Source organism: Ciconia boyciana, chromosome 1 (genome assembly GCF_034638445.1).
Source record: "Ciconia boyciana chromosome 1, ASM3463844v1, whole genome shotgun sequence".
NCBI lineage: Eukaryota > Metazoa > Chordata > Aves > Ciconiiformes > Ciconiidae > Ciconia > Ciconia boyciana.
This window is the reverse complement of record NC_132934.1, coordinates 142871479-142887357: the sequence shown is the minus strand read 5'-3', so window position 1 is coordinate 142887357 and position 15879 is coordinate 142871479. Positions and strand designations below refer to the sequence as shown.

Here is a 15879-nt window from a genome sequence, read left to right as displayed (position 1 = left end):
TACAGCAGCATGACAGTTCAGAGATCTTGGGCGGAAACTCTTAGAGCAACTCCCCAGGGAACCCTCTCAGAAAATAAAAAAATCCTTAATCCTCAGAGGTAACTGTATGAAAATCGCTGGATTTTGAAGATTGTAACGGTTCTCACTCCATTTGTTATTCTTTTGAAGGCCTTGTTTCCTCTCTTTCCCAAGTTTCAAGGAAGGGACATCAGAAGGTAAAGCAGTACATTGCATTCTACTAAAATACTGTTTTCTGGAAGGCTTCATATAAAACAGGCAAGAACATATTGTTAGCAACAATATCCTAACAACGGACACCTTTATACATTCATTCCCCTAGCTTTCCCCTCTACCTAGCCAGGTTCATCTGCCAACCGGCTATTCAAAAGGGAAAATTCATTAGAATATGCTTTATAATGCATCCACTGAGATCACATTCATTACTATTCTTGGTAGCTATTTCAGCAATATAAAGCATACATCATGCTGACTTAGCCTTCTCCATTATGCTTGGGGGTGTATTGTATTATTAAAGCAGTGGAAAGTAGTAAAACCACACCTATTTTAATGTTCATATAAAATATTGATCTCTGTTGGATAAAGGTTTTCATTTTTAATGCATTACATAACATTCCTGACTTTAGTGGTGGAGGTTACAATTTAGGTTATTTGAATTTATTTATATTTTTCATATGAAAAGATATTTTCTGTTTGGTTTCTGTAAAAACAAGCAAAACTGTTGAGACGTCTACATCTTCTGGGCTCAATAAAGAGCCAAAATGTTTGTTTAATAACAAATGCAGTTTTCATTTCTTAACTGGTGTATTGGTAAGTACAGTTCTCCTCAGTTCCCAGGTATAGGGAGGTACCTTAGCTCCATTCTAGAAAAAGACACAGGTATGCACAATTTCCCAGGAGTCTGATTTCTGTAGGAAAGTACATCAGTATCTCCAAGAGATCCCCAGGATCAGGGGACCAAGCCAATGAAGTCACAGCTTCACTCAATTATAATTCTCATAAAAAGTATATCCTGAGGTTGGGAGACTTCAGCTCTTCTTTCTATTTTTCCTCTGATTTTTCTGACTTTTTTTCCCTTTTACGTTTGATCTTTTGATTTAGAGCTGGTACTTGATAAATGTTAAGGACAGACCTCTTTAACAAAAGGAAGGGAAGGGAAGGGAAGGGAAGGGAAGGGAAGGGAAGGGAAGGGAAGGGAAGGGAAGGGAAGGGAAGGGAAGGGAAGGGAAGGGAAGGAAAAAGGGAAGGAAAAAGGGAAGGAAAAAGGAAAGGAAAAAGGAAAGGAAAAAGGAAAGGCAAAAAGAAAAGGAAAAAGAAAAGGAAAAAGGGTTTGGGGAAGTGCTGTGCCCTGCTGAAGTTCTTACATGTAATTTGTGCACACAAGATTTCAAAGGCTGACAATGCATTTTTTTAAGGAATTGCACAGCAATTCAGAAGGGAATTGAAAAAAAGGTAAGGTTACTAGTGATTTTTATTAATATTGTCAGCAGTCCTTGAGCCAAAGCACAATAAATCAGATTATTTGCTTATCACTAACTTTACTAAAACATTCTTCACTCCTCTCTGGTTTTGTTTTTGTCTTTTCCTCGACCCTTTCTTTCTTACAATCCTAAACAACTGTTTTTTCCTAGGCATTCTCCTTCTTTTCTATTCCTGTATTCCCAAAACTTCATTTTTTTTCTCTTATGTTGCCTAAAGCAGGCACTAGTGGGAGAACTATTCAATAAATTAAGTGAAATGTCTGTAGATGTGGACTACCTGAAACAGTGTAAAACAAATTATCAGAGCCAGCAATGTACAGAAGAAATACAAACCAGATCAAGAGGGAACTCGGCACAACTTTTGTAGAAAAACAGTATACGATGCTGCAGTTAGTAGCTATTTTGGAGTGGGTGGGATTATGAGATGCAGATGGCTTTGTGTGCTCTAAAATTCACATTGTCAGAAAGCCTATGCAAAGTTTTCTCCAATTCAGAATGTTTTTAAAAGAGTCTGTAAGACACTATCACACCTTCACACAAATACTTGGTGGCCATGTGTAAAGAAACCTGGTGAAGTATTATGACTGACAGGTAATCTGTGTAGTAATGTCATATGTTTGACTAAACTAGAAATTTAGCCCTCGGTCAGGGCCAGAGCCCGGCTTTCCTGAACACCGTGCAAGTACCTAGGCAAGAAGCCCTTATCTCTCTGTGCTTGCAGCTGAGGGCACCTGTATTGCTTGCTTCTCTCACATAGCTTAAGGATGGAATGAGTTACATGATCCCACTTGGCAACCAGACCACAGATGCAGAGAATCTAGTGAAGGCAATGATAAAAATCCACATACTGTAAAGTATGTGCCCCTTGTAACTCATTCCCGATATCCTGATCAAGCTTTTGGAGCCTTTATGCATTACAGGTTCCCATTCAGCCAACATCAGACAAATGCCAGGAATCAAATTATTAAAATGTCAAAACAAATTACTGGTCTGTAACCCGTGACTGAGTCTATCGATAATAGATAATGACAAGCAAGGACTTAAAGCTAATGCTCGTGGATAATTGGCCTCCTCTGTGTATTCTGTTTGTTTTCTCCACTAGTTTTTCCATATTTGCGTGCTCCCTTTAAGTGGCTTGCTCATCTGTGCATTACGAGTGTAGGCTGTGGGCTCTCTAGGGTGAGGCTACCTTTATATGAAACGTAGCAGAGTAGGGTCTAACTAGGATTTGTAGCTGTACTGCAAGGAAAATAAATGTGATTAATAAAAGGACTGAATTTTATTGAACTTTTCCAACTTAAAAACCAACAAAATGATTTAATAGGCTATTCTGTTTACCAAATGTAGTATAACCACAGGTATTTTTTTTTTCTCTTCTGACAAGTATACATTCCTACATATGCCAGGATTCTAGAAATACTATGATAAAGGACAGGTATTTTGGATTTCTTCATGTTATTTAATGTGTTCAACCCAATGGGGTGAAAGGAATTTTAAAATCCTGCAATATATGTCTGGTTCTTTACATAAAACTAAACATCATATAACTACATCTAAAGAATTTACAAGGTAAGTGGGAGTTTCAGAAACTTGTTCGGAGATAAAGCTGTCATGTTAGGAGAGAAAGATAGTTCAGTACACACATATGTGGTGGAAATGGGACGGTACATCTGGAATAAGTTCTCATGCTTATTACAATCTGAAATACCACTTCTGTATTGACTGTGTGAAAAACCTTGTAACATCAAAGTATGCTTTGGAAGAAGATCATCGCTCGGAAAGAATAGGTTACTGAATATGGAGTTTAAGTCCCAGAAAAAAATGACAAGATGAGAAAGGAAATTCACAATACCTTGTAATGTACTTAGATCACCTAAACATCCCTTCTGTTCAGAAATAACCCTTTTTGAATAGGCTTGATTTGCCTATACTGCCTATACCTTTATTCCCTTTCACTGTGTATTCATCATAGTGGTCATTTCTATTTTTAAAAAAACTGACATGGAAGAGTCTTGTAACAATATATTTAATTTGCATTTCATATTTTTTACAGTGCCTTTCTTGCAGAACATGATTTTGGAAAAGAGGTTGGTGGAGAGCAGGTCACAAGTGCTCTGGGACAGGCCTGAGCAACTCCAGCACAATGGGGTCTCCTTGGGGGCAATGGTAATATAAATAATAATAAAATGCTAACAATTCTGCCTGCCAGGCTTCCTTCTTCAGGATATTACTGCAGCGCATCTGAATGTGCTTTGACCTGGCCAATGCTTTTTGCTTCCCTATTCTGGGAACTATTTGTTCCTTCCTACACATTTGTGACTTTCCATTAAGAGAGACATTAAATGATTGAACAGATTTAACCTTATTTTTGGTCAGCAAAAGTCAATGAATTGCTGAAGATTTCTTTTTAATTCTTGGTTTCACAGAAGTTTCAAATCTGCCAAGAGAAAATACTATACGAAACTTTCCTTCTGAAATCTTGGGAAAGCCATACCTTTAGTCATTTACCTAAGTGTTAAGAAACCATCCAGATGTGGTTGCCATAAAATTTATAACCAGAACCTACCTTTAATTAAAACCTTACTGCAACAACAGAGAAACAGTGGGCTTTTCCATCCAGCCAAGTGGAATCTGCACATTCTGGTTTATAATTCAATTTTTATAGCGCCCTTTTCAGAGGAGACTCTCTTCTCTTTCCTGTCTGTCTTCGATTAATGCTGGGCTGGTGCCACTATCACAGTCTGCGCGCCGCAAGACCAAATCTGCGTTTACGCAACACAAAAGAGCTGGTCCAGCTCCTCAGTCACTCCAGACTTGCATCTGACAGCTCTCTGGAAGCACAGACCTTGCACAATCTGCCAATAAAAGCCAACCTTCCCAACTGCATTCCTTTAAAAGCCACTATTGTTCTCATTCATGACTGAACAGCTCAGCCTTCGTTTGAAATAAAAAAAAAAGAAGTCCAGGCCGCATTGAACAACTTCCAGACGTTTCCTCCACCCTCAGAGCATTTCAGTCCTCTCAGAAGGCTTTTGTGTGTAGTACCCCTGAAATGGGTATGGTTGTTATTATTCTCTGCAACAGGACAAAATCTCTCCAATTAATGCCAGCTTGATATTTCTTTAATCTTTTAAAAGAAAGTTTCTGTATGTATTAACATGCAGAATTGGAAGGGCAGAGTAGTAAATACACACAAGGCATAATTTTACTGACAGACAAGTAGGTGATGGATTACGTCTGGTGATACTTCAGCTTCTTCAGTAATAAGCCATTTTCATTGTGATCCCACATTGTTTTTCTAAGTCACATTCTGGGCTTCAAAACAATGCAAGCAGTTATAATTTATTTTCATTTTACTCAGTGTTATGCTAGAAAAACAATCAGCTCCAGGAAGATGTCATGAATGGAAGTGTTTTTAACACAAAGACATCTAGATAGCCCTTTTCACCTATTTCTTGATTATGTTTCTTAATTTACCCCTTTACTATAATTACTGCCTAAAAATATGCTACCAACTTCCAGTGTGCTAGAAACCAAAAAAAAAGACATGGTCCTTACCCAGGAGACATAGCGGTCTAAAATACAGGGCAACTGGACAGTTAAATTGGTGAGCTATAAAACAAACATCTGCCAAAATATATATTAAAAAAAATAAAGTTGTATTTTAGCTCAGCTGCTTTCATTTTTTGACACATTTATATTAGGAAAAGAAAAATAAGGACATAGATTATTTATATTCCCTGATATAAATTTAGATTTGATACATATAAAATAAAATAAAACAAAACTAGGTTCTCTGCAGTGAACCAGCAGAGATAGAAATGCCCAATATCCATGGGCAGGTCAGATACACTTTGGTGCTTTGCTTCCCATTGGAACAGGGAAAAAAGCACTGAGGCCTCCCTCTATAGCGCAAGGGAAAAATTAGGTAGATTCAAATACAATTATTTTAAAAATCCAACCCTGTGAGTAGGAAAGCATTTACAGGAAAACGCTAAGTAGAAGGACATCTCCAATACTGCTTTCTGATACTTAAGTGCCTTTTACTATGAGGAAAACCCCTTAAAAACCAGAAGCCTCTGCTAAAGGTGAGTCCAGGCACAGTTTTTCATTAAGCATGGCCCATGGAGAATATAAGGCAAGAAAGCTTCTGTTGAGCACCCTCTTGGACTGCATGCCTCAGGCTCCCCAGTGAAGCTGTGCATAAAAATCACTTAAAGCTTACTCTAAGAGGAAGCGTGGAGAGATACAGCAAAAGTATGAATCTATAGCACACTGATTAGGATGTTCAACTGGGAGGCAGGAGAGCAGTTATTGATTTAATTTTGGAATCAGGTTGCAAAGTCAAATCCATGTCTCCAGCAAAGAGCAATCCTATAAAATGCACAGACACCTAAGCAGGAGATCCATACACCCCTGGATGGTGAGCTAGTTGAGCTACCTAGTAGTAAATGCCAGCACTAAGGAGTTGACCCATTGGGACATCATGTTCTCCCAAATCATCAGTGTTTGTCCCAGTGAATAGGGCACCTGTCCCAGCTATCTATAGGATCCCTTTTTTTGGAATTAGCTGCCTGAAATAAACCCTTTTCACACAAAATGAAGGAACTAGCATCCCTGATATCTAATGGTCTAGTGGTTCAGCATTTACATGGGAAATCATAAAGAAGGATAACCTTGCAGACCAGCTTTCTTCCATAAAAGCAGATAAGCTGGGTTCCATTCCCCATTTGCTTGAGTATTAAAGCATTTTATACATAGTGTAAGTAGCATTAATTAGTGAGCAGGAGAGGACTTTCCTTAGTGGTACATTCACTGGAGAGGAGGTGATGTTGGTTCATATCTTGAGAAGCAAATAAGAAACTGAACTGGATCCTGCACAAATTGGATGAATTTTCTCTCCACTGAAATATTGGTAAAGTGAGGACCCACTACTTTGGGCACAGCCTTATTTAGTCTAGATACTCAGAACACAGCTGTAATACCAGTCCCTTGGACAACATTATCTGGGGGTGTTGGTCAACAGCCAGCTGAATATGAGCCAGCAGTGTGCCCAGGTGGCCAAGAAGGCCAATAACATCCTGGCTTGTATCAGAAATCGTGTGGCCAGCAGGACTAGGGAAGTGATCGTGCCCCTGTACTCAGCACTGGTGAGGTCGCACCTTGAATGCTGTGTTCAGTGTTGGGCCCCTCACTACAAGAGAGACATGGAGGTGCTGGAGCGTGTCCAGAGAAGGGCAACGAAGCTGGTGAAGGGTCTGGAGCACAAGTCTTCTGAGGAGCGGCTGAGGGAACTGGGGTTGTTTAGCCTGGAGAAGCGGAGGCTGAGGGGAGACCTTATCGCTCTCTACAACTACCTGAAAGGAGGTTGTAGAGAGGTGGGGGTCGGTCTCTTCTCCCAGGTAACAAGTGATAGGACAAGAGGAAATGGCCTCAAGTTGCGCCAGGGGAGGTTTAGATTGGATATTGGGAAAAATTTCTTCACCGAAAGAGTTGTCAAGCATTGGAACAGGCTGCCCAGGGAAGTGGTTGAGTCACCAACCCTGGAGGTTTTTAAAAGATGTGTAGATGTGGTGCTTAGTGGTGGACTTGGCAGTGTTAGGTTAATGGTTGGACTCAGTGATCTTAAGGGTCTTTTCCAACCTAAATGATTCCATGATTCAATGATTCTAAAAACATATTGATTACTGTGTCCTGCTGGGACAGTCACGGACTAGATGTACCTACACTGGTTTGGCAGTGGAAGCTACATGCCTATGAGATAAGGTAGCAGCTGAAGGAGAGTTTTGTGCATGTCACGAGCACACGATGCTGACGTAAATTCCTTCATGGTAAGGACATGCAAGATGGCTGGGAAAATCTGTACCTAATGGGATGAATAAGATCTGCTATCCTAATCTCTCCAAAAGAATAATACAATAAAGCATTGTCTATCTCCATCTAAATTTAGCATGAGGGGTCCTTATTGTTTTTATTTAGTGGATTAATAGTTACCTTATCCAAACATCCTCTTCCCTCTCACTGTTTCCTTTCCTATTGCCTGTTTCTCTTCTACAGCTGGGAGGAAGCACCCCTTGGTCCCACAGGACTGTCCACTGGGTCACATTGCACTCAGCCAGTGCCCCTCACCCCAATTCGAGCTGAACACACATATCTTTGAGGTGCCAGAAGCCTAAAATATATGGACAATGGTAAATAAAGATTAGGCACCAGGAAGGGGGGAGAGAGGGAGGAAGTCTGTCATGAAATAGTGAGCTAAGAAGTTATTCCCTCCGTTCCTCTCCCTGCTGTCAGGAAGGAGGAGAGATGCTCAGAGCGGTTTCTCATTCAATACAAGGCTCTCATCCCTTGTATTGCTAGAAACAGGTATCTGATAAATGCAGAGCTCCATTTCCCTTCCCTGCCACCTGTGCCCAGGCTCTCCTCTAGGTGCTGGAAGGGAATAAAGTCCCTCTTTCTCTTTCTTCCTGTCCCCTTCCTCCCCAGACAGATGTCCTCTGGCCAGTCTCCTGTTGGAGCACCCTTCAGGAGCTCTGACTAAGGCTCCCAGGTCACCGGCATGTGCGTGGGATGGCCTCTTTCAGAAAAACCCAGCGGTGACATGGGGCCAGCCATTCTGCACACAAAACCCTGCAAGGTCCTAATGTGTTCAGCATGTGCAAGCTGATTAAGCTCTGACTACGGGGAAACATATAATCGTCTGCATATAGTTGGAGGTAGTAAGAAGAGAAGTTATTAAGCATGGTATGAGGGAGTTTATTAGGAGTAATAGGATGAAATTGAGAAAGCAAACACTTGAACATATGGAAAAACTGCCTGACAATGAGATCAACTCTAAGTACGAAAGGCTAGTGTAAGGAAGTGGTAGAAACCACATTTAAAATTGGACTTAACACTAGAAAATGTGCTGTGGGGAACATGCCTGCCCTGGCAGAGAGATGTGCAGACTGATTGAGTAAATCTTTTCTCTCTGCACCTAGCATTCCTGGATCTGAAAACAGGTCCAACCACAACAGACCCAGACTCCACATTTTGAGGCTTCATGCCATCTCCGCTATGATCAGCAGAAAAATGTTATCTTTTAAATATATGTTACCTGCTACTGGAAATTGTTGCTAAGCTGAAAGTCACGGACAAGATGGGGAAAACAAACAAGGAAGATGAGGCTGTCTTTGCAGTGATAAAGACCAAAGAGCACTTTACTAGGACGGTAATAGTTATTTACTTCCAGACTTGCCATCACTTGTGGCTTTGTCTAAAGCTTTTATTATGCATCCAGCATTTTCTGGATGGAGAGGGGAGTGAAAGGAAACTAAGATGTGTGAGATTAAAAAAGAAAGTCCTTAAAATTATGTCCAGTGTGTAGGAAGTGCAATCAATATGTTTTGCCTTTCTTGCTTTCAGCATAAGGGGAAGAGAGCTGTCAGGAAAGTCTGGCTTGGTTATTTTTACAGCTACATGACTATTGCTAAACACCGCGTGCAGACACTGCCGACTGGAAATACCCACCCACCACCTACGTATTTATTGTGAAACCAAGGCAATAGCAGAAGGCACCATGCTGCTGTTATCAAGTCAGCTGGGAATACCAGCAATCCTCACATCCTCTCAGCAGCCAGGCGATTCTGCAGCTCCAGCTAGGCAGCGAAATCTCAGTTCTCAGATGATACGACAGTGCATATATGGATCTAAGGAGGCTTGAGTTAACTGTCAGACATTGCCTCAGAACACAAAGATGCATAGATTTTTCAGTTCTTTTCTGCAATCTCTCCACGTAATCCCACACAGCAGTTTCAGTGAAAGCCAATAGGTCACGAGTGGGTTGCTTCCTACAACTCCTGTTTTCTTCCTATGCAGACAGTCTCAAATGGAGCAGTTAAATCAGGTTTAAGTGTCTGGCACATAAATACCAGAAAAGAGCAGAGGTTTGTGTGGATATATTAATCGGCATATTGATTTTAATGACTGAATAGTGCTTTTTAGGAGGTAAACATGGAAATGGCTAAAGCTATTGTTGCAATTTGGTATTTTTGGAGGGTATTCTGGTTTTAGGACTAGAGATTTTTATTTTTGAAAAAAATCTCTCTCTTGCTCTATTTTATGCTATGTTGCAGTTTTACACCCTCATATATGGACTCTGGGGGTGTCTTTGGCCTCTTGTACAATTTTTATGTACAAATCAAGAGTATTTCACTGTGTAAACACACACCCAAATGAGGCAAATTGAACCATTTCTGTTCCCAGCCATCCACTCTATCTCAGAGTCCCTACAAAGCAATTACACAGCTGAATATATTGTCTGTGGAATTTGATGCTTTTTCATTACAAAATCTTGGCTAAAAAATTCTGAGTTTATATTTATCATCGTTACTTTTATGGACTTTGGCAGCATTACACAAGGAAATCAAGTAAGGTCAGTTTCATTGTTTCATCCAAATTATATACTTTTTCATCATGTGGTTTGTAGAAAATATTGTAAGTAAAATGCCATGGGGAGTTGATGGAGTACTCACTAATCAATATATCCAAAAAACAATGGCAGGTGGATGCTAAAAAACATTCAGAAAATGGTCTTAAGAATTCTGAAGCTGTGTAACTTCACTGCTGTTAAAAAAAAAATACAGTAAAATTTGCATTAAACTCAAACATTGTTGTTCTTAATAATACTTCTACTCAAATACATACATAGTGAAAAGAAAATCAGGAAATACTACAACTTTGTGTTTGCTCTTCTGTAAGTGAAAGAAAAGACCAGTGTGTATTTATCTCATTCTTTTGAGTTATGTTTTCAGTCGGCCTGTAAGTGCAATGAATTTGTCTTCACTACCACTCAATCTGAAATACTTTTCTTCATCTGTGTTCCAGATCTGGCCTTTGACATAGGTGACAAGATGTGAAATGGGTTCTTCTTAACCATTGCAGAACACATTCTTAGAAGGTTGTCAAGAGTTATCTCATCTCAGCTGTCCTGAAGTCTTTGGTGACTCAACTCCATCATATTTCTTGCTTTTCATTTTAACGTAGATGTATGTGAACAGAAGCTTCATGGTGCCTTTTTTTCTGCTGTGTTCCTGTGTCATGCAGTATTACCAAGGGATCGGTTAGAGAAGAAGATGGCTTTGGAGGTCAGGAGTCTTGGATGGCAGGCTTAAATTAAACATTTAATTGAGTGACCCTCAGCAAGTCATTTCATTCTGCACATCAGTTTTCCCTCATGACTGTCATTTGTAATATCCAGGACACTGAGATTTCTGGGTGGGTGGCACTGTTATTAATTATTTGCATGACTCACATCCAAGAGCCCTGGTCACAGAGTCAACCCATCTGCATTGAACACAGTACAAAACTGACAAACACGCATATACAGATTGTAAAATCATGTGTTAGGGACAAAGTAACAATAATCCATAATGCAAACAACATTAACATTGGCTGTCTTTCATGACTCTTGCACTAGAAAATCCTGAAGGAAGCAGAGCTTTGAAAATGAGACAAATAGATGAAACATCCACTAAAAATGACTTAGTCACAACAAGTTCCCTGCTCACCAGCAGATTGTTTTGAGAAGCTGCTATCTGGAATATTTGAGGCAAAGCAGCTGTTTCCAGCTACCCCCCTCCACAGTGAGCGCTGCATAGAAGGCATATAAGCTCTGCATAGAAGGCAAGGATACATGGAGGCAGCTAGTGCCTATATGATGTCACCCTGAAGTGATCAAACATCTGAGTTTTGTTTTATTTTACAAGGCTTTTTTCATTAACAAAGCCAAATGTCATATTCCGTTATCCTAGTCCTTTCCACAAAAGGATTATAGCTGTCTAGTTTATCAGGGTTCATTTTTTTGCTAACAATGCCCACATTTCCTTCTCTTTACCGTATGATAAGACATTAATCTTGATTTTTCTACTAATCAGTCCAAGGGTTTTAACACTTAATACTTTATGTGTGGAAAGCAAAAGAACTGTCAGCATAATATAATTAAATTCTCTTTCATTGACCCTTAAAATCTTTAACAGTACCTCTTGCAGTCACATAATTACAGAAAATTGCAAGGAAAGCATCCAAATTCAGTCAGATCTCCTGAATAATAACTGCATTCTGCATTCTTGAACCCACAGCCGTTAGCATTGCTGTCGAGAAGTATTTAAAGAACCTTGAAAGAGCAACAAATCTATAACAATAGCAATACTAAGTAGAAAATCCTACTTACATCACTGGTGACTTGTTAGATACTGGAAACCTCACTGCAAAATGTTTCGATTTTCCATTCAGAACACAGTATCTAGGATTTAATAAAAATAATTTACTAGATATTGTCTTTCTGATCTACTTTCTCAGTAACCAAATCTACATAAACAGATATCAATTACAAAGGTTTCTGATTAGAGATATTCAGGGAAGTATCAATGTCCTGGACCATGAGTTTCAGAAAAATGAATGCCAACTCAGGCCATTTACGGGTAAGATTCAGGAACAGAGAGATGAAAAATTAAATATCAAAGCCAGCTTTAAGACTGTCTGTCATTCTCACACACAGAGAAAGGACATCAGGGTACTGATTGAGTCCTGAGACAGTCCACTGATTATGTCTGAGATAGTGCCACCTGATATTATGGTCACAGACATCCTAAATTAAGATTTTTCTTTTTTGGTATTTGTTTAAGATAACTAACTCCCAGTTTGAATCCATATATGTATATATATAAGATTGCACGGACAATTTTGTATTGAAAAAACAAGGTTTTTGTTTATTCAAGTGTTCTCTTTCACAATGCAGAACTCCCATGCAGTGACAGCCAGGATCACCATACACACCAACACCCCCCACCCCGCCCCCGCCAAATATTGTTATTTAAAATAACTCTGAGAAGACATTGCTTCGGCACCTGCATCCTCTGGTGGACCATTTCCTGGCTATTGATTTACCAGAAATTCCTTCCCTCTCTGAGTCCTCCGTGCAGGACTGACCATGCACAACTAATTCCCTGAGCAAGTGAAGGGGAGGACCTGCATTTCAAGGGACCTCACTGCTGAGCGAGAGCAGCCACCCTTCTGATTCACACCAGCAAAGCTCTGTTCTCCATAAATCTGATTTCCCTAGGCTTTTCCTGCCGATCAAAGTATCGCCCAGTGATAATGCAGAGCAGAAATGGAGGTTTCTTGGCTGCTGGACGCAGACATGACAGCACTCAAAGTTAACAGATGTTTTTGCTTTATCAGAAAATGATCTCAGCTTCCACCCCCTAAATTTCTCATGCTGGAGGAAAATCAGACCAAATCAATGGAGCAGATATTGAGGAGTGGGAGGAGAGCTATGTTTCCTTTAACCTAGGCACCACCAGGAGCCCCAGCCAGCTCTGGCACATCCATCTCCCCTTACTGCTGTGAGCGTTTAGGACAGGCAAAAGCCATTTTCCTCTCTGTCTTACTCCACAGCGTGTTCAGGGCAGTTTTCAAGGCGGTTATATGCTTCCCCAGCCAGACATAGCAGCTGGGCCTGGGGCCAGGAGTCCGGCTCATTGTCCAGAAATGTGATTCTGATTTGGACTTTGTGATGGGTGAGGGAGCTGCGCTGAGCTTCCTCGGGGAAGGAAGGAGTTTGGCCAAAGCCTTCGTAACACAACGCAAGTGTAAACCCCAGAGCTGGAGAACGTATAGCGATAGAAGGAGCTTTGGCCAGCCTCATTTATATCGCTTGCAGCATTGCTATGACTTGCAGCTGTACCACGACTGTACTGCATGTAAATGCTAATAGATCATCACTGTGTTCACAGCCATGAAAGGGCACAGGAACCCTTCGACATATGACCTAGAGTAAATAGTTCACACTGACCTCACAGCTGTTTGCCCCGACTTTGGAAGAGGATTAAAAATACACAGAGAGCAAGGAAAGGGGCTCCGTGGTGGTATCCTGCTTGTGTGGGGCCCTCCCCCTTGGAAACTCTAAGTGTGGAAGAGCAGAGAGGCAGGCAAGCTCCCCTTCCACGAACACCGGCTCTTTGCAGACTCGGTGGGATCTTACGTGGATGGGGACAGTGCAACTCAGTAAGCCAGGCTGCCAAGGCATGGCAACGCAGCTGTAATTATTCAAGCTGTTTGCATTTTGTTTATTTTCTTGGCTGTTATATGATTATATAAGTAATCTGGTTTTCATTATTTATTCCTTATCCTTTCAATTTCCTCAGGAAAGAAAGGAACAAAAGAAATTTAATAAGCAAGGAAAGGAACCTGAAGCATTTCCAAGGTCTTCTGTCCTACATGCTCAGGACTAGAAAGAGAGTAAGCTCCCGAGTGTACAATTACAACCTACAACTACTACAAAAGTAGTTAAGATGCTGAGAAAGCAGGGATATGTGCTTCCCAGTTAGACTGGTTTACACTGCATAGAAATAATCTCTGGTGCAGGGATAGAGCCCAAGACTCCCTATCAGGCTGCAAAACCCTGAGCTTTTGCTCTCTTTCTCATCCATTCCTACTAGATCCTTGCCCCTATAATATCACATTGCTTCAAGAAAAAGCATGGTCAGGTGCTCTGTGTGAAATTAGAGCTGAGAAAGTAAATGGTGGTCTCTGAACTTCCGTTTTCATTTTTTGGGTAAGTAATCACTCTATTTTACAAAAGATGACAGTAGCACCATTTTCTTGGGAGACTGTGCTTTCATGGTTACCCGTGCCAACCTGTAAGACAGGATTTGAGGCTTTCACTCAGTCAGACTGAGATATCTTGTGAGTGTGTCTGTGTGTGCCTGCCTAAGCTCAAGAAAGGAGAGGAAATTCAGCCCCAAGACAACAGTATGCCTATTATTTCTAGCAGGAGCACTTACTTGCTTTTTCATATACACACCTAATTTTTGCCAGTTTGCCAATCCTCCCGTAATTCTTACTATATGTGTAACCATGGGCCCCATTTTGGCACTTCTCCTAAGGCCAAGAAGCAAAGGTTTAACTGTGCTGGCCCTGTGAGCGGGCAGAGCGGCATTTTGGAGAATTGGGACTCTTTTCTCAGTCACAGAAATCTCCAGGAAATTCACAGCTCCACATCTACAGGTTGAGTCTTTTATCAGAGTTGTCCTCTCAGGAATCACACGTCTCTTCTCACACCAGTGGGATCTTTCTTGACCTTGTAGGATCCTAAAAAAAAAGGATCTTTCTTTTTAATTTGCTGGGATCAGACAGGATCTGGTTACAGCTCTAGGTAGGATATGACATTTTATGCTTGAAAAAAACAGACCTTTATGTAGAGCAAGTGCAAGGTCTGGATTCGTTTACACAGTAAGAATCTAGATCACTGTCTTTCTAGGCTTATCCAGTTGGATTTTCGAATCTCATTTTAAAATCTTTCAAATAATTGCCCTATAATTTATGCTGATCTTTGCTTCACTCCTCCTGACCCGTACTGCTGCCACCAGACTATCATTCTGCAAACAAGCAGGCACAGCAGTTCTTCTGTAGGAAGGCCAGAAAAGGGGTACAGAAATGGAGCAGGTAAGGAACAGGGCAGAAACTAAGGACTCCCAGAGGGATTTTGTTCAGCTAACAGCAAAAGCTAGTTATTAGTAATCAGCCTGCAAAACCACTTGCCTGCTTACCCCCTACTATAATTTTTCTAGTGTTTTCTCCATCTCTGCCTACAGAAAAAGATTTGGTACCCCTGACTCTAAATAATTTTCCCTTCCCCCCCACCACATTATTTCTACATAATTTTATCCCAAGAGTACTGAAGAACATAAATTCTCATATAGCAATCAAAGCTCTTAAGTATAGGAATGTACTGCTAGGCAAAGGTACCGGACAGACACATTTACCCCTAGGGGACACAGCACGGGTAGCAATAATATAGGGTGTCAGTATAAAAAATTGCTACAGCTAATGAGATTAAGCTATCTGTTTATACTAGAAAACAAACTCAAACTTACAGTTCTGGTGCTGCACAATGGATAACTGATACCTAATAAGTAGGCTCAGTTTTCACAGGAAAATCTGTGAGACTGAAGGAGAGAAGGCTATGTTATTACGTATGTAACTACAGTAATATATATGTTTATTTAAGTTATCCACAATATAATAAAATAGTATCCATTAAAGGTGACCAAAAGAGAGAGGACACTGCAAGGAGGGGATAAACAACAGCACATTTGCAGCCTCTAAAGCTAAAGAAGCCTGGGGTTCCCAGCAGGGCAATTAGCTTTGCTAAACTGATTGCAGCAGCCACCAGAAACAGGAGCCCTGCCTGCTGAAGTGAACGGGATTACACCGCTGCAAAGCTGGGTGGGGTGAGATGGGTCTGTCCTTGCTCCCCAGCTCCCCTCGGGAGAAGAGGATTTGTCTGCAGACCGACCTATGCCATAAGAACAGGCCTACTGCTAGGGAGCAACATGCT

At 40.8% G+C, this 15879-nt stretch overlaps 1 long non-coding RNA gene across 3 annotated transcripts; it reads right to left on the bottom strand.

Moving 5' to 3' along the window:
• Positions 1 to 9612: 9612 nt before the first annotated feature.
• LOC140647871 (uncharacterized) lies at positions 9613 to 12484 on the bottom strand. 3 transcript variants are annotated; one of them, XR_012041006.1, is made up of 3 exons: positions 12386 to 12484; positions 11710 to 11781; positions 9613 to 10845 (listed from the first exon to the last, which is right to left on the bottom strand). It is a non-coding gene; the product is annotated as an uncharacterized lncRNA (long non-coding RNA). The 3 variants fall into 3 exon arrangements; XR_012041005.1 differs by having other exon boundaries at positions 9613 to 10823; XR_012040997.1 differs by lacking the exon at positions 12386 to 12484 and adding an exon at positions 11958 to 12019 and having other exon boundaries at positions 9613 to 10823.
• Positions 12485 to 15879: the final 3395 nt, after the last annotated feature.